Below are 21,590 nucleotides of genomic sequence, written 5' to 3'. Positions count from 1 at the left end.
TCTCCTTTATCACTTCATAATCAATTACAGTATTTGAAGGATATTTTTTCAATATCTTTTTTAACAGTATTTTATAGATTAAATGATCAAATAAACAACCAATAGATCAATCAACATTGATTAACCAACAAAAGCCCTGGATAGTCGCCGTCATTTCCTTGCATGCCCTTGAGTTCAAGTTATTTTTGGAATCGTGTACTACAAGAACGGTGCATTTTTTGCAGCTTGGCGTCACAGGAAAGTAAGGTGCAGCCTTTGTGCCAGCAGGCAAGTGTGGTTCTCACCTCCGACATCGAAAAAGGAAACCGATAAGGGTGCTGGAACAGGTATTACTGGTACTGCCGAGCACCTACGTAACCCAAGAACCCCACCGCCCAACTTACTACGGGGCCTGGCCCAGACACACACACGGGGCGCGATCCCTCTTTAAAAACAAGTCTTCTAGTAAGTAATTAATGCTGAAGCCACACTAAACAAAACGCTCATTGTTTTAAAGATAGTGAGAAGAGAACTCGGTGTGATACTCTCTATAAAGAACAACTCGTCTAAAACGTCGCTATCCTTTGTCATCTGCGGAGGAGTCGTGTTCCACTAACCACAGCGCACCACAAAACAGGTTCTCGTTACACACGTTCATCGTCGTTTAACACCCTTTCGCCTTTGGTCACCGCCACATAGATAACCTAAACCCTCCTGCTGAACTAAAAGACGGCATAAATCACCGCGGCCAACCGACTGGGTGAAACCAGTAACACCATTATAGAGCGGGGTCCTCGTAATGAGATAGCCCAGCATGCAATGCTTCATTATCATACATCCCGTCAGACGAATCGATAACCACGATGCCGCAGCCCGAGGGGGGAGAAGGGGGGAAGGGGAAAAAAAATGCAAATTGAATATTGATTGGTTGGAAAGAGAACTAGGGGGATACACCCTGCTTGGGCGAATCCTGACCGAATCCACCGACCGTCAATACTGGGACAAGATGTAAAAACTAAATGGTAAAATAGCATATTATCAACTGAATTTGACCCACAGTATTTTACAAACAGTATTTTACCAACTGTTGTTTTACAACTAAATACTTTATAAAAACAGCATTTTACAAACAGTATTTTACAAACAGTATTTTGCTAACTGTTTAAAAACGAATTTAACCAACACCATTTATTTTTGTAAGGGAATCCAGAGCAGAGCCAACTGCGAGTGCGAGAGCAACTTTACAACCCTCGCTGGCCTTTTCCCCCCTCAAAAAAGAAGCAGGTCAGCTACATAAGGAGCCATTGTTACCCCGGCAACAAGGGAATTCTGCACTCTCTTCTTACCCACCCTCCCTTTCTCTCTCTCTCTCTCTCTCTCTCCCGCCCTCCCCTCCCCTCCCCTCCCCTCATCCGCATCATCACCGCAACACAGAGAGGGGGGGGGACAATGGACAGAGACGAGGAGGAAGAATGAGAATGAAAAGGAATGGAAAGACATCACTCCTCTCCCCGGCTCTCCCCGTCCGGTTCTTTTCCAGGCTTGCCAATCTAAATGCCAGGGCGGCTTAGCCGCCAGCCAAGCCCCCGAGCACAGGGCAGCACTTTAAAGAGACCACAAAAGGCCAAAGGAGATGTAGATAGGAGCGTGCGCCAAAGGAAAAGATCCCCCATGCGCACACAGACACACACACACACACACACATACCTCCTAAATATCACAGCATATGTTAGGCATATGTCCACAATATAGCCTGCCTCTGTGTGTGTGTGTGTGTGTGCGAGCGTGAAAGAATCCCCCTCTGAATCCCTGAATGTTACAACTTGCTGCAACAGAGTCAAAGCATTAAAAGGCTTGTGGACGTGTCTTACCGTCTCCTCTTGATCTGTTGAAGCGCAGAACAGAGCGGTTACAATCGCATGTGTAAAAAAAAGGGGGGGCCCCTGGCGGCCAGCCCGCCCGACCCTCCGTTTGCGGTGGAGTGGCCCGGCTTGCAGGGCCTGGGACATTTAAGACGGTAACCGTGCTGGCACGCCTCTGTGAGGCCTTTGTGCCCCCCCCCCACCCCCCACCCCACACTCTGAGCTCCTCTGGCCGGGCCGGGAGGCTGACACCTGCTCGGGGCCCTGGAGCTCCCAGCACTAGCGCGGCTAACCGGGCACAGACGCTGGCAGGACGCCTGGCCCTGGACGAGGGATTGGTGGAGGGGGGGGATTCTGAGAGTGTGTGTGTGTGTGTGTGTGTGTGTGTGTGTGTGTGTGTGTGTGTGTGTGTGTGTGTGTGTGTGTGTGTGTGTGTGTGTGTGTGAGAGAGCGCGTCTGTGTTTCAGTGTGACTTTGTAAAGACGAATAGGAAGTGAAATGCAAATAAAAAAAGATTGCTGGATATCAAATCACATGTTTTTTATCACACGTTTTAAAGGGAAGTAAAGAACAAAAGGATAGTCTATGACGGGACCCGAGTAGTGTCACTGAGGTTGGATTTGGACGTTGAATTTTAGGTGACTTTGGTTGGTGCTAGTGCTCACAAGTCAAGGTCAACGCAAGGCCTATCACACATGACAACAAATCTCTATGAAAACGGACTTCACATCCGCAACAGCTCATCACATTTAGTATATGGTTTGGAAAATATAACACATTTGGCTCATGTGCGTTTGGTCAGGCCTACACCCAAAATAAAACCACGCCTGATGACTGAATCGACCACTTCCTTCGCCCCGGCAACATCTCCAGTTCGGTCCACAGTAGAAACCCGTTAATGGGACTTTTTGACCAATCGATGTTACACAAGAGAAGGGAGTTTCTGCATTCGTAATTATAAAGTGACTGCAACTGTAGTCCTTAAAACTTTCTCAATCTAATTGGAGGAAATCGAGCCCTGCCAACTGCACAGAGTGACCAGCTGTTTCCACACACACACACTGGGACTCGGCATGACAGCCAGCAGAAACAACTCACACTCCCAGGCACCAGTCATCTGGAGTCAGGCGGCTGTGTGTGTGTGTGTGTGTGTGTGTGTGTGTGTGTGTGTGTGTGTGTGTGTGTGTGTGTGTGTGTGTGTGTGTGTGTGTGTGTGTCCAGTTGAAACACAATACAGAGAGCCGTCAGAGTCGGGCCTGCGTAGCTCTGTGTTGGGGACAGACGTCTCTTCCATGGCTCGCCTTCGCTGAGGGGACATTCGGCTACAGATGTGACAGACACACACATCCCCTCATTATGTCGGACAGTGATGATAATAATACAACTAAAAAATAAGAAGCTTAAAATAAAATATTGCCAGCTGTATCCGTCTTATGATGGAGCTGTTGAGCATTAGGCTAACCGCCTGTTTTTTTTTCCCTCACCAGATGTCTCCGGTCTTACGTCCCCTTTACACCCACAGAGTCAGTTTAACATATGAGTTATGGGTCATGATGTTATATGGATGTTAAGAGAAGACACTGAATTCGTCACCCTGCCTCTGGTTTATATCATCTAAACGCAACTGTACAGGATATTAAATAAAGATATGAAAGATATACAGTGTAAGATCTAAAATAGGAATGACAGGGTACAGGAAAACAGTCGGGAGACAAAAGATTTATGAAGTGTGTGTGTGTGGAAAATGATATTAGGATAATCTCATATTTCTGGACGAGATCAAAAATAAGAGTCAGACGTCACGTTTTAGTGATTACTGCAAAACCACATGTTGACAGCTAAAGGAACAGAAATCCTGTTGAAACTACAGTCAACAGCTGCTGCACACCACACACACACACACACACACACACACACACACACACACACACACACACACACACACACACACACACACACACACACACACACACACACACACACACACACACACACACCCCTTTGAAGTCATTATACAGTAAATGGTAAATGACAGGAAACATTTTGGAAGTTTAGCTATATTTAACTGAATTATATTTAATTGAATTAAATATGTGTCAACTCGTCACCTATTACAATCCTAACCATTGACAGAAATCCAGATTATGTCAAATATCTCTTGTCAAGTTTCTTCCTTGGAGTTTGTAAAAGGTTTTGTGAAACAAAAAAACAAAAAAAGGGAAATAACTAAAGCAAGACTATAGACGAAATGAATTAACATCCACCCATTTCGGCCGTGCATGTTTGTTTTAGTTTTACTTAGCTCTTTGCTTCGGTGTAAATCATAAACAGCCCCGGTGACAACCGACGGTCAGACTGCGACGGAGAGGGCTAGCGTGTGCGACGGCAGCACAGCCCGACACAGGGGCCGTGCGATGGGAGCCCGGCACTATAATCACCGGGTTTCTCAGGGGGCCAAGTCTGGCTAACAGGGGGGAACCTCAGGGCGGCCACAGCAAACGGGCAAATGACGGGTCCGCTCCTGTAAAGAGTATATTTAGTCCCGGCGATGGAGAGCGTTTGAGAAAATCAAAACACACCCTTTCCCTCTCGATCACATGGCCTTGAGAGAGGTAAAAAAAAAAAAAAAAAAAAACATAACTAAACATAAGCACAAATAAACGGCGCTTGAACCGGAGTGCGGTGCGCGCCCCTAAACCCTGGATGTCAATATGCTCCAGTAGGCCCCCGATTTAAGAACTTTACGGTGTCCGTCTACTCTTGATTAAAAAAAAATCCCACGTTTGGGAATTTTTTACTATTGAGATCTGATCTGGGAACTGATGTGACAGCCGAGCCTCAGGGGGAAACCGTCAAGCCTCACGGGAACAACAAAACACACAATGGAGACGGCTTTCTCTTTTGTCCAAACTAATTACATGATTACATAATGTGCCGCCCGAAGAAAATGCATATACTCTCAGATAGATCAACTGGAAAAAATACCCACTCAAACTGGACATAAACATTGTCCTTAACCATAGCACAACGCATCAAACTCATGTTATTACGGCGCTCGTATATAATCCTATAAACGAAAAAGGAAACGCTGAACGACCAGTGGGGGACTCGTTACCGGCGGCGGGTGAGCCGTGCACTTAATGCAGTTCCCCTCGCAGCTACGGGGGTGACATTAAAGCGCCATCGCGACGTACACTCGGCCCCCGCTATTTTAGGACTCCGCGTTCCTCCCCAGAAAGCATGCGGAATGCCTTGTGGTGTAGCTGGGGCTAAATGAAAGAGAAAGAGCTGGTAATCTCCTGAAAGGCATCAAGTCAAGAACCAGGTGCTGCTGGCAGAGCAAGGGGCGGGGCGGGGTGGTGGGTGGGGGGGGCTTACATCACCAGATTGTTGTGTTTTTCTCTGCCGGTCATGGATAATGTAGCAACAAATAAAAACCTGAACGCTGTAAGCTTTATTTATAGGGCGTGCTGTGAGCGCTCTACAAAAGAGAAACAGGTAGATGTTCCGACGACAATGGCCACCCACCAGCGACTTTAAGCGATGCCCCGTGCTATATATTCTCACAAGCGTGCCATTAAGGAACGCTTTTTTTTTTTTCCGGGGCTCCCCTTTCTCTCCCAAACGGCTCCTGGCAGGCACCAATTTCATGGTGGTGAATTTGGGAAGCGGGGGACAAAACCAGAGCGTTGGGGGGAGCGGGGGGTGGGGGGTGTGGGGCTCGGTGTGTGAGAACTCGGTCCATCACACGCTGGCTGCCACAACACTTCAACTGGGTTGCCCTCCATTTGGCAGACACACACACACACACTCACCCACACTCGCAGGGAAAAGCACAGATTTTGCCCGTTTACTGTGTGGGATAATGGGGTGGAACACCACATTGGCAACCCCTGTAATGGGAACCACGAATAGTTTGGATTCTTGTTGACCTTGTTCCTTCCTCGGGGGAAGAACAATTGGTACATATTGTCATGAGAACCACTTCTTCAGCCCCGAGTAAACCGACGAGATGTTGACGGAGACGGTCACCTTTAAAGCCTTACGACGCATCATGGACAGGAAAAGAACCAACAACCAAATAATAAGCAGCAGTTGAAAAACATTTGAGCATTGATTTGATTTCATTCACGATGACATAATTTGAAGTCCATAAGTCACCTTTAGCAAGTGTCAATCAAACAGAAGAGTGCAAGGGAAAAAAAAAAAAAACTGGATGAGAAAGAAACAGAGGAAAAACATCATTTGATCGGATTACCGGTCAGCAAAAGCCAAAACCCCCCAAAAAAAAAGAAAAAAGGGGAAATCATGCCGAACATGCCCACCATAATCATTTAGTTGCAGCAGCAAAAGCCCAGGTGTGCCGACATAATCGGGGATAATAAAATAGAGAAACAAATAACAAAAAAAAGGAGCTTTGGCATGGCAGGAGCACCGGGCATTAAAGCATGCAGCGTTACTGCGGTCGCATGCGAGCTGGCTGCAGGCAGAGAGAGGGTCTGACCTGCGGGTCCTTACCAAGTCACGGCGCGTTTCCTCTGGAGACAATTATAAAATCCTCAGGCTACAAGGGTGGGTGGGGGGGGGAGAGAGAGAGAGAGAGAGGAGGGAAGAGAGACAGAGAGGTCAGACAAGATATGCAAGTGTGTGTGTGAGAGTGAGTGTTGCAGACAGCAGTCACAAGAATATGGTTAGGGCAACCTTAGCCATAAACAAATCACAGATCGCATTGCATCGAGCATGACACACACACACACACACACACACACACACACACACACACACACACACACACACACACACACACACACACACACACACACACACACACACACACACACACACACACACACACACACACACACACACAGAATCGAACCAACTTAATCCGTGTGTTTCACCTGTTCTTTCAAAACCAGAGCGGACGTAATGGGCGCCATCTTCATGGCATTTGACTGAATGCGCCCCCCCCCCCCCCTCCAAACACCCTGGTGTGGACACCGTGATCTTCCAGTAGGTCGTTACGAGGGAACAAGCAGTCCCTCCGAGCTGGGTGGGGGGGGGGGGGGGGGGGGGGGGGGGTGGGGGCGCGGGGGGGGGAGAAGTTGAATGACACCGGAGGCCTGGAAACTTTCCGTTGTCGTCGAATAATATTTTCATAATACTAGGTTGTCCAAAGTGAGTCACTGCTTAGTAGAGGAATTTTTAATAAGCGGTTATGATTTTTCTTTTTGTTCCCATGACCGTCTTCACTTATCCCGGCGGTTTGAAGTAAACAGGAAAGGGCTGTGCGGTGCCGCGTTGTGTCAGTGCCGGGTTCCAGCGGGCGTACAATATGTCTTTCATCGTATAGAGAACAGGATTAAACATGAGAGGGGGGGGGGGGGGGGACGGGACAGGAGGAAAAGAAAATAGGGAATCCTCTTATTGCCATAGCAACAGATGGCTGGGGTCCCATTCATCTCAACTTGCAGTCGGTTGACTTTTATGAAGTCACCCCTTAAGAGGGTTCCCCCGTGGCCGAAATTAAAGAATATGAAAACGGCAAAGACTGCATTAATTCCCCCCCCCCCTTTATAAGCGTAGTGATTCTATGGAGGGCTGGCAGTTGTCACAAGAAAAGACCTGAATTGGCATTGAAAGTAACCATTCCACACAGTTTAAATCCACCAATGTGGACTATATTTTTTTGTGTGTGTATGCATGTGGATTTTATTTACCCTGATATAGATTATCATTTGTGACCATTGGTGGTTTTAAACTGTGTGGAATGGTATTGTGTATGTGGAAAGATATACATCTATAGATATAGGTAAATAAAATTCACATGCATACACACACAAAAAAAAATCTAGTCCACATACACCTAATACCCTATGGCAAAGTTATGTCACAGAAAGAACAGAAGGCCGGCTGTAACTTAACAGATGTATCTAACATGCATTATTTATGAGTATTAAACCACCACCAACTGACAGACTGTAGGGACCCCATTTTGACCATCACCAGTCTCCACTGACCGGGAAACAATCTGCCAGACAGCCAATATCCAGGTCACCCAAAACAACCCAAATATGGCAGTTCATTAGCATGAGGTACGTCTCTGTACAGCACCCCCTTCCCCCCCCCCTCCACTTCCACCGTAACAAAGAACGAATGATGTCATGAGTTGATTCACCCACTCACAGTTGAGAGTGAGTAATTCAATTAGAAAACTCTTTAAATGTGCATACCGATCTGTCCTCGTTCTTGTGCGATGTAACAGAGTGAGTCTGACTGAAGTGTGGGTTTGTTAATATCAATGGAAGGTTCAGAAGTGTTTTGATTCCCATTGCCCCTCCTATTGTACTACAACTACTGTTATTTGGAAAGTTGGTTGTGATGCAACTTTATGTCCCTTTCGTATTTACTACAATTTTTGATAAGTAAATCGTTGATTGTTCTCACGACCCCTACCTTGTTGGACGAAGCGTCTACCGAGAGACACTACTGAAATTAACAACACTTGACGCGACGGTTGTTTTAGGCTTCCCATGACCTGCGATACAGTTTATTCAGCTCAAGGTCAAGAGGCCTGTCTGCCGATTATATCCTCGAGCCACTTTTCACACAGTCACCGACACAAAGAGCCAACTGAGAGGAGACCACCGCCACCACCCCGGCCCGCACCCAACAACACACACAAATAAACAATACACACATAGACATGCACATTAAGACGACTCACTTCCTGCTGTCGCCTTGTTCAAAAGGAACAACGGAACACCGCAAACAACGAAACACCGCAGACTTGCGGCCTAAGATTGACGACCCGAAGGTCATGGGGTCGCCGTCCACCCCGACCACATCCTAAAAAAAGGAAACGCTCTGACTGACAACTCTTTTTCACTCGCAAAATGAACCCAAAAAACGTTGACAGCCTGTGTTGCATTTTGTCGTATTGTTTGACCCTCCCACTGAAACCCACTCTGCATCCCCCCCCCCCCCCCCCCAACCAGATGACAGCAGCACATCAGATGTCTCTATTGAGTTAAGGCTCCCGTGTGGGTTTGGGGGGGGTGGAGTGGAAGTGACCTCCACGCCTCGCCCTATAGTGACACATCGGACCGGACGCGGCGGTCAGCAGGGCAGAGGAAGTGGCGATGTCACGGGGGGTGGACAGGCCCGCGGACCGGTGAGTGATGGTGAAGGACGGAGGTGTCAAGGGTATTGGCTTTTTCCTTCCTCAAAACACACCACCCCCCCCCCCCCCCCCCCTCCCTTTCCTCAGAGTCACACACCATAACAAACGCAATTGTACTCCGGGTCTCCAGCTCCGATAGCGGACATGAGGACATCATGGCGGGGAGGAGACAGAACTGTTGTCGGCCTTGATTTACCCAAGTGTCCCCTGAACGAGCACGGGCCCGCAGCAGGAAGGGCAACAGATGTCCGGTTAACAGTTTGTGTCCGACTTTGTTCTCGTCGGATGGGGCCGCCCCGATTCAAAAACTGTTTGCTGTAAATCCCCGCCCGTGCCATGCCCCCGGCCGCCCGGGAGCCAAGAGCCCCGGAGCCCAGAGAGCCGTCCTTTAATGGATAATAGATTATGTGAGGGGGCTACAGGAGCTCAGTCAAAAGCTTAAGTGGACACTTTCCAATTGGAAATGGATCAGTTGCGCCGGACTGACAGGTATAAAGGGGGCGACTGGAGGGGATGGTCTATATGGGGCTACAGGGGGGGGGGTGGTGGTGGTGGTGGTGGTGGCGGGGGGGCTGTGGCTCCCCGATGGCTGACATGGATACAGCAGACATGCAGAGCTAGGGAGGGACACGGATACACTAAGTGGCCGGATGCATACTGGGAACGGGCTGGGGGGGGGGGGCGACTCATCACTGGGACTGCTGGCCATTCCGGTAAAAGAAGGCCATTCAACCCCCCCTCGTGACCCCAACACTCCCCCTCCTCCAGCAGGGAGAGGAGAGGAGAGGGCGGGGGAGGGAAGGGAGGCCTCGACTATCTCCGTGTTTAGACGCGGACAGTGTTTCTGAATTTTTTTCCGGCTACCGTTCTTTTTTTTTTTCTTTTCCCCCCCCGGAATAAATAAATGCACATAAACGGCTTAGGGTTTGCTGTAACCTAGACACCCGAAATATTTAAAAGGCAACTCTCGGACTAAGCGCTGTTCGAAACTTTGTATCTGGGACGACGGTGTAATCCAGGGGTACCGCCGGGGTGGGGGGGGGGGGGGGGTGGAATGTCATATATTTATTTATTAATGCAGCCGGCCGGGGTGGGGTGGAGAATGGGGCCTGCGATGTGTGCACAAGAACGAAGATATGTGGGGAGCGGAGCCTTCTCCTCGCTCTGTATGAATCTCAAGTAGTCACATGGCGAGGGGGGCTTTGTTTGGTGTCGCTGGTGGGTTGGGTTGGGGTGGGGTGGGGGGGGGGGGTCGTCCTTCAACTTCTCCCTCACTTCCTTTCAAAATAACATTTATCATTCTTCTCCCTCGCTGTCCCCCCCCCCACCACCTCCCCCGCTCAAACTTGGGACGAGTGCAAGCAACGCACAAAGTACCCCTCCCGTCCTCCTTTCCTCCCCCCCAACCCACTCTACTCTACTCCCAAACTCTGACAACCCTCCCCCCACCCTCCCCCACCCTGCTCCCTGCTACCCCCCCATCTCTGCCCCCAGTCCCGGTTGCTAGGATACCTCAGCGGCAATGGGGGGGGGGGAAAGGGGGGGGGACGCCTTGTCAACAGCATCATTACTTACATAGAAACTGCCACGAATCCACACAAGCGTTCCGAATACAAAACGGCCTCGATTCGGGTGGGGGGGGGGAACAATTGAAACATTCCCACACACAAGAAAACGTTCACGGCAAGCAAGGAAAATTGTTCTTTCTAGGAAACCCTCGACGAACTACACGAAGAAGCAGTCTGCTGGTCTTTGCTGGTCTTTGAGCGGGGGGGGGGGTTCATAAAAATACACTGCCCCCTGAGTACCGTGTTGTCATGTAATATCCCCCCACTGTGGCGCTGTGGCGGAGGGGCTGGGCGGGCCGGCCAACGCTTGCCTTTCAGCGAGCGGTCCCCTCGCTGCAGAGAGGGTGAACAGGTGCGTCTGCGGCGCTGGTATGTGTTGTATACACAGTAGGCCTCGCTGCCACGGCGGCGCGGGCTGGCTAATCATTGGGCGAAGGCAGAAGGCTCCGAAAGAGAGAGGGGGGGGTAAACGCATAGGATACACCTGCTCACGCACACATCCCGTGGTGAAGAACATGTATAGATATATGTGCGTTAGTGAACTTGGTGCACCGCGCAGTTCAATTATTCCCCCCCCCCAAAAAATGTGTTGTATAATAATTTTAAGTAGTATATTGTTTTAATAGCTTTGCCAATGCACGCTATTTGGATTGAGAGTTGGGTATCCGATTACTTCTTTCAATTCAATTCATGATTAAATGAAATAATTGGAGGGTTCTGGTAATGAGTAGCCAGATGCCAATAGACCACATGTTGGACAACAAGAGCTTTTTCCTAATGTGTCCATTGCCGACGTTGGAAGGCGTGGAGTCGGGATTGACAGCTCCATTAGTAGGACAAATAGAAAACGGTGCTGGAAGCGCAGCGTCACAAAACCACCAGAAAACACATCGTACATCATACACCAGAGTTTAAACAAACACGAAACCCATCAAAACTAAGAAAGTCACCCAGGAGGAATAGGAACGAGGTGTGGCTGGTTTGGTTTGGCGTCGGCTTCTAAAGCATCTTACGATACGGGCGTGTACAAAAACCAACCGGTGTGTAGCAGCAGAGGAGTCCAACATTCCAGCACTGCAAACCGGAATGCTAATCAGCCCTTGGTGCAACTGGCAGACATCTTGTTGGGAGTGACAGAGTGTTCGTACCAACCCTCCCCCCCCCCCCCCCCACCCAACCCAAAGCTTGGCTTTCCGCTATCAGAAACCCCGACTCCCCCCATCTCTCTCTCACACACACACACACACACACACACACACACACACACACACACACACACACACACACACACACACACACACACACACACACACACACACACACACACACACACACACACACACACGGCAGCGCGGTCTCCGAGGAAGACAACAGACACATTTGTTTTCCTGACCGCCGCCACCATCATCCTCCTCATCATCATCATCTTCTTCTTACTTCACGCGGAACAGAAGTGGGCCAGTACAACAGTGGGACGCTTTCTGCCAGAAGTAGAGAGGGGGGGGGGGGGAGGGGGGGAGGGGGGGCTGGAGGAAAGAAAGTACAGCTACAGAACTCCACAACACGCAAAACACTCAAAAGAGGAGCCACTTACTTGTCTGTCATGGCTCCAGAGAGCGAGTATGGGTTCATTTAAAGCCCCGGGGGTGGTCGTCACTGAGGTGTGGGGACGGTGATGAGGCCCGCGGCGAACGTCACACCAGCGTTCTGTGGGGACACCAAGGAAAAAAAAAAAAAAAAAAAAAAACGTCTTGACGTTAATTGAACTGGATGGTATTTAAAAAAAAAAAAAAGACAAGCAGCCATGACCGGAGGTCTGAGTTGCATTTGAAAGAAAAGTTTGAACTATAGTTCTAAGACTATAGTAGACAATCGTAGATAAAGCCACAAGCTTAACTTAAAGTTGACCCGATGTATTTGAAACACAAGATTTAATTGGTTTGGATTTTTAACCAGGATTTCAATCACAAGCAAACAACGCTACTTTTAAAAACACGTCTACGAATCCACGACTAAATTCATCCATTTAATCAGATCTCATATCCCGAAAGCCGAATGAACAACCGAGTGAATGCAGGACCCCCCATGTCTCCGGGTCTGCCCGGGCCTGTTCGGGGACACAGAGCCCCCCCCCACCCCCTGCACCACTTATTTTAACAAGGTGACGACTGTGGACAATGCAGCGTCTCCACACAAAGGAACCATTGGATTGAGCCGTGGCAAAGACCGGGCACCAGGGCGAACTCTGCAGATATGCCTGACTTGCTCACAATCAACGCTCGGGGAATGGGGATTTTATTGCCATGGTTACCGGGGAAACCGACCCACCAGCCAGCCAGCCAGCCAGCCAGCCAGCCAGCCAGCTAGCTAGTACAAATGGAGTGCAACAACAAGTGCGGTTCGCTAGCGAGAGAGAGGGGAGAATGGCGATGCTGGCTTTATGAATCTCTTCAAATCTAATTACCGCCACAGGAGGCTATGTGGGTTAAGTAGCAATGACAATGGGTCGGCCCCACAGCTAGGTTACTAAGCATGTTTTAATCCATCTCCATGCCCTGAATCAATGCATGCATAATGCATATCTGATAAATATACTTACATTTAATAATTTAGTAGTAGACTCCTCGGTCCCAATAGAGTAGATAAGACTTAATACACACAACTGTAGGAACCAAAATAAGCCTTCAGTTTTCCTTAAAAAACACATGCGGTCGATGCATCACTGAAATTTCCCCAAACACTGCAGGAAACACTGATGTCTTCTGCAGAAATCTAAAATTGGACGGATCTTGTGGTGGCGTATTTGTGATCCGATACCTAAACAGCAGATATATCCTTGTTGCGGTCTAGTGTTTGGAGATTTGGAGAAAAAAAATCCCCTGCTTCTACTGAACAGAATCCTTTTGACTGGCAGTTAAACAGCGTTTACATGGCAGCTCATCCCCTCCCATATAGGATTATTACAGTATTACGTTATTCTGTCAGACAAATCCATTTTATCCTGCCTTCGCTTTCTCACGTAGCACGCCATAACACGCCATTCGGGTGTATGGTTTGGTTTTCCTACTTAGCATGCAGAGAAGACACAATTAAAAAAAGGGCCCGAGGGTTTTTTCCAATAGTGATTACTTCATTGTTTTATGGATGCTACCTATAGGCTATACAGGAAGGGGGAAAAGGTCCCTCCACACACACACACACACACACACACACACACACGGTACACAAGCCAGCGGCAGTTCGTCTGGATGGGGGTTGTCTGGCTGTCTTCCATCCCCACTCCAATTAGTCTACAGTTTAAAATGAAGGTGCATCCTGCCTCCTCTCTCCCATTTGCAGGTGGACTTGTCGCTTGCAATGCACTGGTGTGCATATAGACTTTGCTTAATGCTTAAACTGAAGCCAGCATACAAAAGGAACTGTAATCAAGACAGGCGTCTTGATTACAGTTCCTTTGTATGCTGGCTTCAGTTTACGGCAGAAAGAGGCATGGACTGAGCGGCATAAACACCTTCTTCTTCTTCAAATGAAATAATTGTTGGCAGGCCAGCATAACAAATAGCCCTAACACCAAAAATAATCACCGGCCACACATGTAAAAAGAGGGTTTATGGGCATTTTCTAAAGTGGTGAATTGCATCACCGTGGGAAATCGGGTACGCCCAACGTCAGAGCTTTATGGGGTTAGAGCGCACTAATGAGGGGGAAACGGTTAAACATCTAAGACGGGAACACTTCAATCCATGGGTTTGGCTCGCCTCGTTCCAACAGCCTCACGTGAAGATAGCGATGCAAAATGGGTGCACAATAGGTCTGTTCACCAAACACCGTGTCATGACATACAAGGACATAAAAAAAGGCACTTGTGTTCGGCGCCGCCTCATCATGATACGTACCTCCGACTACCCCAGCACAGGGCATCGCTCCCTGACATCCCCCCCCCCACCCCCATGTTCCCCCTGTTCCCACGAGGGACGCCCCGGTTGTGTTCCTTGCCCCTTTTTGGCAGAATCCGCGGTTTTGCTGAGGCGATCCAAAATGTGCTTCAGCGTGCTCACGGAAACACCTTTGGGCGCCGTAAATCATTAGGAGCGTTCTCTGGTGGTATAGAAACAAACTCGACACCTAGCGCCGTGTACATGTTAGCGCTACCCAGACAAAGACCCTGGGAAACGCTGACATGGCACACACGCGAAATTCATTGATCCGATTTTAAAAAGGCAACGACGCAGGTTTGCTGTGAAGCCCTTATGGCTACCACGGTCATCATTAGTAGCTATAGACATTAGGGCTACCCGACGGGGATCTAAATGGATGTCAAGGCGGAGTGGCCACGTAGGTCTGCCAGGGGTCGGTCTCCTTTGAGGGGAAAAAGGCACCGCTCCCTTTTAAGTGTCTGGACTGCTTTGATCTGCCTTCCAAGCCCCCGTGGTCCCACAACAAATAGCACGAGTGGGCAGGTTCCACTGCAATATTTGGGCCAACAACATCAACAGGCAATGGGAAAGGCTGCATTCCAAGTTATGGATCCTCGTGTTCCTTTTTTCAGTTACATTTCTATTCAACCCTCAAGGCAAAACATGCATTCCACGATATGTAAAACAACAGAACAACTGACATTCATAATTACCAAATAGGTCAAGTTAATCCAAACATGCATATTTTTTTCTGTAAAGATTATAAAAAAGGCAATTATAAGCGCTCTCCTCTCACATAAACAAGCCAAGTGCACCCAAACTATCTGCCGCAGCCAGGGGTGGACGGCCATCCCCTCCACAGCGCTGAATTATTCAACACCTAGATGCACATTTGGGTAAAAATAGTATGGGCACAAGTTCACAGCAACATGAACAAGCCATCTAGAGCAGAGCTGCAGGAACAAAAAAAAATAAAAATCCCTTTCCCCCTCTTGTTCTTGACAACACATCCACCCTTGATTTCATTCACACCGTATCAACCCTTACCATGTTCAGAGTCACAGTCACAAACGGTTGGTTCAAAAGAAAAAAAAAATGACAGAAAAAAGGTAAAAAGGTCCGAGAGCTCCTTCACGGCGTTAGGTCTGCGGTCCAGCCGGTGCTGCACAATGGGTGTCAGTATCCTCACAGCCTGCTGGCTCTCCTAACAAACCAACCCCCCCGGTCCTCCGCCACCAGACGACCGCCACCGTGATGAAATCTGCTTCCTAGTCGAGCATCGGTCTCTCCCTTCTCCCCCCCCCACACACACACACACACACACAAAACACAGACACACACCCACACACTCCCCTCATTTAAAGTGCCCTCCTCCCTCCAACTACAGATCCTCCGCGGTTACCTTTGAGATCAAACGGAGACTGCATTTGAAATGAGAGGAAGGAGGAAGAGAGAGACACACACACACACACACACACACACACACACACACACACACACACACACACACACACACACACACACACACACACACACACACACACACACACACACACACACACACACTTCTAACCACGCTAGCATTTGCCTCTGGCCGGCTGCCTGTTTCATCCCAATCACGTGTGCCAAGATAAACGTTGACAAAAGAGGAGAATATCTGTCTGTTCCCCTTCCCCTCACACACAGGCTGGGAAAAGGGGGAAAACGCCAGTGCCGAGATGGAGCCTCTGGAAGCCGTCAAGCCACATGTTTCTTCAAGAGAGGGGGAGGGGTGATGGGAGATGGGGGGAGGTTTGTGTGTGCATGTGTGTGAGAGTGTGTCTATTGTTATGGGGATGAATGCCCCCCCCCCCCACCACCACGCTCCGTCTCCGCTAGAATATAGGGGATGGCCACTGAGCTGCGGTCAGACAGTGTGTGTGTGCGCGTGTGCATGTGTGTGTGTGTTGGACCAAGGGTGGATATAGAGACGTGTTGTAGTTCTAACAAACAGCTGTCCCTTCAGGTAACGTTTGACGCTGTGCAGCAGAAGGTGTTTCGCTGCTTTGCAATTCAAAGCGCAAAATGTTTCCCCCCCCAGGGAAAGAAAAAAAGAAGCTGACGATTTCGGAAAGTTTGACATTGCGCACACGAGTACTCACTCCCTTTTAAAATGTGCAGGTTTTTTTTTAAAGCGTGCCGTTTTCACCATAGTGCCCTTCGCATTTGAAATCATGTTCAATTAAGTTTTGCATTTCTCATAACTGAGAAAAGTCCACTTTGATAAAACCATCAGTTGGAGCATTCATCATGGCTGCCTTCACAAAATACAATTTTTTTTTATAGTGTTGTACACATTCAAAGTTTCCACACCGATTAACGTTGTCAATTGCTGTAACGAACGCAGGTTCCCCTAACAGAAAGCATCAAAAACCAGTAGTCTGGTCTGTTTATATATCTATATCAAAACATAGGTCCAGTTTAAATATTATGGCTATACACAACATTGTGCTTGACTCCCAGTACTGATCAAAACATGACTGGAGCCCAGGGCTGCTTTACCGGGGTGTGGCTTTGAGGCGTTGAAAAGGGGGGTCGTCCCAGAGTCGTCGTCATCATCATCATCATCATCATCATCGATGATAACAGACAATGGTCTTCTGCATTGTGTGACTCACACAGCAGCACAATGGACAGCAGCAGCCACCACAGGGCTTGCGACCCCCGGGCCCACATTACCATAGATGCTGAGCGACTGATAGCTTCATGTCGGCTCTAAACGGAATACCTCTGGGTTAAGCTCCAAACGGCACGGCATGGATTGGACCAATAAAAACTTAAAAGCGTTCAAGTTCCTGAAAGGTGGCGTGACATGTTCAGTGCCTTGGGAAGCTTGGGTATTAGAGAGAAAGTAAGAGGATAGGACGATTATGTATTTCAGTGGGGAGGGAGGGGGGGGGGGGGGAGAATCAGGTTAATCAGAATTGTTAATCGGTGGAGGTGGTTGGAGGGGGGGGGAGAACAATGCCTGCTATACGCGTGTGTTTGTAAAAGTCAGACGAGGGAGATCTCTAACAGTGGTCTAACCCAGCAGGAGAGCGGCCCTTAAAGTCAAGGCCACTCTCGAAAAACTGGAGAGCTTGTCGAGAAACAAGTCCAATAGTAGCGAGCCGTACGTTAACCCTCAAACCTAATCCCGATGAATGCCCTGTAATCAAAATAAACAAGAAACACCTAGTGTCATAAAAAAAAGGGAACCATTTATGTTCCACAGTTTGAGTTTGAAACAAGGCTGCTTTTCAGTTCCTGATTTGAAACCGCTTCCCAAACCATTTCAATTAGATTATAGATCAAAACAATTGGGAGTCATGTTAAACAGATAAGAGCATGCTTATGCAAGTCACCCCTACCAGGAATAGTATCTCTGGCTATTTTGACCAAGACATGCAAGTCTTGTGCTTTCAATGGTTGTGCAAACGAGAGCATGGGAACTGGTTGCTGAACTTTACATAGTCAATTCAATTACTGTGTGTGCCAAAGGGCTAAACACTTTTTTCACCATTCCACTCCACCAGGGCCAAGCAATGATGATAATATGAAAAGGTGTGTTTCATAACTAGGAAATGTGTAATTGAATGTGTGTAAAGTGTGCCAAGGTGGACTTAATTACAGAATTAAGTCATCTTTTTTTTGCCATGTCCCCAATGGTAGATGTTTCGTATGCCATGTTAAAATGAGATAACATAACCGCAATAACATTGCCTTCTTCTGGTGGAAGGACATGTAAATAAAGTGACTATGTATCCAATGGTGACTATTTTACATCACAGTTTTTACCCAAACATCAAGTTTCACAGACTGACTAATCAAAAACCAAAAAGATGAAACAGAGAACCCTTTGTTCCATTAGCCATTATATGATGATCATCTCTTCTGCGTTCCTTTCTTACTCAGGTTTTAATTAATAGGGTGTTTCACTCCATCGAGACATCGTCAATTTGTCAGTTGTCACTTCCAAAAGCAGTATGTTGAGCTTTCTAAGCTCACCAAGGCTGCCTGTTAGAGAGCAATTGATGGTGTGTGATCCCACCATCAATACCAACTTTGAAGTCAAATCAACTTTTACATACTTGCAGGGTAAGCATGGTCAAAATGTAACACAGACACACACATTTCACTCTACACAGACTGAGAAACAGACACGGCCACAAAACCGTCAAAACAAGTGACACCCAGATACACTGTTCCCCCTGAAGGACATCAAGTTCACGACTAGACTGGGGTGGGGGGTGGGGGGGGGGGGCAACACATCACAGCAATATCCTGTCTCGACTTGCTACCCCCCCCTGCCCGAGGGACTAGTGGCATGTCCTGATTCCTGCCCCAGTGCCAACGGGCCATTGCATCGACATGTCCCGGATGCCAGCGCCATGCCTTATAGGACACTGTCTGTCCAAGGACCTATGGAAGGGAACTGGGTTGTGGTAGTGGGCAGGCTGCAATAATAAACACTTTGAGGGCCCCCTTTAAAGAGAGGGAAGGGTTGGACCAGCTGTAGCCCATTTATTAGAGACAGTGGCACAAGCAGCACATATGGGTTGGCTGTCTGTCTGCCTATGCAAGGAGGTGGATGGATTCTCTGACACAGTGCCAGCTAGGTTCTTTAACTTTCAGTGTGGCAACATTTGGACAGCCGTCAATAATTAATCACGTCCTAAACTAGTGGAGAAAGCAGGGCCGTGCACTAATAGCATCTGTTACGCCATAATCTCTGAAGTGTTTCTGAGCGGATTCTCGTGGTGGGGCTGCCACAGCTCAACATTGCTCCACGCAATATTGAACATCAAGTGTGTTTCGGAACGAAGGAGGCATAATTTCCTCACGGCAGAAAAAGCCAGGAGAGAATACAGAGAGATGTTGAACTCTGACTAGACATGGAGAGGACAGGTGAAGGATTTACGACCGTGCACCGATTATCCGCAGCTGGAATACGGACACGTTTCCAGGAGATGAGGAAAAAAACAACATCATGCTAAGAGACACGGTGGAAGAGGGAGCCCATCCTACTTGGCAATCTTGATAGATAAAAATCATAAATCAATCATTATTTTTGATTGAGTAATATTCATTGCTGGCCACACCAGTGCAGTTCGTTTGAATTTGTTTTTAGCAAACTAAGACCAAACATGCTGAAAACGTTTATACTTTAAATATAATCAAAATATTATTCGAAGAACGAAAGCTCCGTGGATTGATATGAACGCCATTGATAGGAACCCCACTATGACCTCTGCAGCAACATACTGGCTACTAGAAACCATTGGATTTGAAATCAGTAAATGTACTGAACCACTAAGATCCAGAACCTTTTTTTTTTTCAAATTCATATTTCGAAATTAATTTTGCACAAAGAACCACATGCAAATCTTGACTTCCAGTTTGAAACTGATTGGTAGACTACAAGTACCTTCCAAACCCCGTGAAATCGTATTTTATCCCATTTGAATGTAAAGCTCCCTACTCGTCGTTACTAGAAGTTGTGGTCTACAAGTAGTCGTACATTGTGAATACTATAAAGCACAGAACAACCTGCCTTAGCTTAAACCCGATCGATCTTTATACTCGGAATCCCAGGCTATAATATAACAAGTGCAGCACCAAGTCTGCAAGCCGACGAGACCGCATGAGCACCAGACCAAACTGACGGGCGGACCAAAGTTGACCGATATAGCTCTAACTAAAACAAAAAAAGGGACACTTACAGGGAAGGGAAGCCGAAATTCACTCAATGCAATGTATCCTCCGTCCCGTGCGAAAGAGTCGATAGATGGCGTGTGGTTGTGGCTGCAGGAGCTTTGACAAGTTAAGTTTGTCTGCCGTGTGTCTCTCCGCTCAGCATGGCGGCTGGTAGCAGCGACTGGACTCGGTGCTCCCCGAGGCTGTTGCATTAACGCGGCTGTAGTGGGAGGAGGGAGCGGAGGGCGTGGGAGCGAGACAAACCCATGGTGCTCGCTGCTGGGATCCCGTGCATTAAACTGAAAAACTAAAAAAAACACGCAACCCTGGCCCCTTATGAAAACTCACGGGCCTTGTTTTTTGGTTGGTTTTATCCGCTTCTGTGTTTTATTTTATCCATTATAATAAATAACAGTGGACCTAAGAGTTATGTTCTTTCAATAGTTTTGAGTGGAATAAAAAAAATAGCGATAGCATTACTATTGATGATGATTTGACAATGCAAAATGCATCATTCAAGTAAATTAGTGACAGTACACATTGTGTATGAGGGGTTGTGTTATGGGTGGGTGCTCCAAAGGTCGCTATTTGATTTGATTTGGGGCAAAGGGTTACATAACGTTTTCTCTGGTGGAGGACTGGAGTGTAAACAAAGTGGAGTACGGACAGACTGATCCCTTGTGTTATTTCGCACGACAGAGGAGGAGGAGGCAATGAGGGATTGGAGGGCGACTCGAAGGCGATAGTCGGAGTACAATGCCGTCATTCAGTCACAGCGTTTGCTTCTGCTGCAAAAAAAACAACAAAAAACAAGACTATGCCAGTTTGCATACAGGTGGATTATTTAAACACTTTTTGTTATGGTCTTTACGTCTAGTAAGGTGCTCATTTCAAATTTGCTCCACAATTGTTATATATTATTATAATATAATTTAATATGATAACATTTATAACAGCAAACTATTGGCCTACCAAAAGCACCTCAAACAGCATAGGCCTATAACGCATATAGAGCATGCTATAGTAGGCTATCTCAAGCAGTATTACGTCCGTGACACACTGCTTTTATGCGGTGATTAATGTTGCCACGTCTATGTTTATGTGTCATTCCTTTAACACGCTCTTTTTGTTTTCTTTTAAATACTTCGCGTGTCTCTCAATCCAGTGTGTTATCCTGTGAGTGAACTGTTGATTTGGGAGCTTCCAGTTAAGATCTTTGTGGGCTTGAGGGAGCTTTAAGTGATGGCTGAATTGTAAAGCAGCTGTGCTTATCTTCCACCACGGTGACATGTGTTGCTAAGGGGAAACAGGTGAACGGGGGAATGTGTGCCGATTAGGTCCTAATGCAATAATGGAGTGTGGATGA

General features: G+C 47.7%; 1 protein-coding gene across 2 annotated transcripts in view; it reads right to left on the bottom strand.

The window, feature by feature from the left end:
- LOC311362998 (semaphorin-4D-like) overlaps positions 1 to 20,409 on the bottom strand; it is a 39,432-nt gene extending 19,023 nt beyond the window's left edge. For both annotated transcript variants that reach the window (XM_084482910.1, XM_084482911.1), the window contains exons 1-3: positions 20,251 to 20,409; positions 12,187 to 12,299; positions 6,360 to 6,405 (exon numbers count right to left, since the gene is read on the bottom strand). The gene's annotated coding sequence lies outside the window, so the exon portion shown is untranslated. The remainder of the gene's footprint in view (positions 1 to 6,359; positions 6,406 to 12,186; positions 12,300 to 20,250) is intronic.
- Between the last annotated feature and the right edge of the window lie 1,181 nt (positions 20,410 to 21,590).

This window comes from Micromesistius poutassou (genome assembly GCF_964030765.1).
Source record: "Micromesistius poutassou genome assembly, chromosome: 18".
Classification (NCBI taxonomy): domain Eukaryota; kingdom Metazoa; phylum Chordata; class Actinopteri; order Gadiformes; family Gadidae; genus Micromesistius; species Micromesistius poutassou.
The sequence above is the reverse complement of the archived record's forward strand: the minus strand, read 5'-3'. Positions and strand labels throughout refer to the sequence as shown.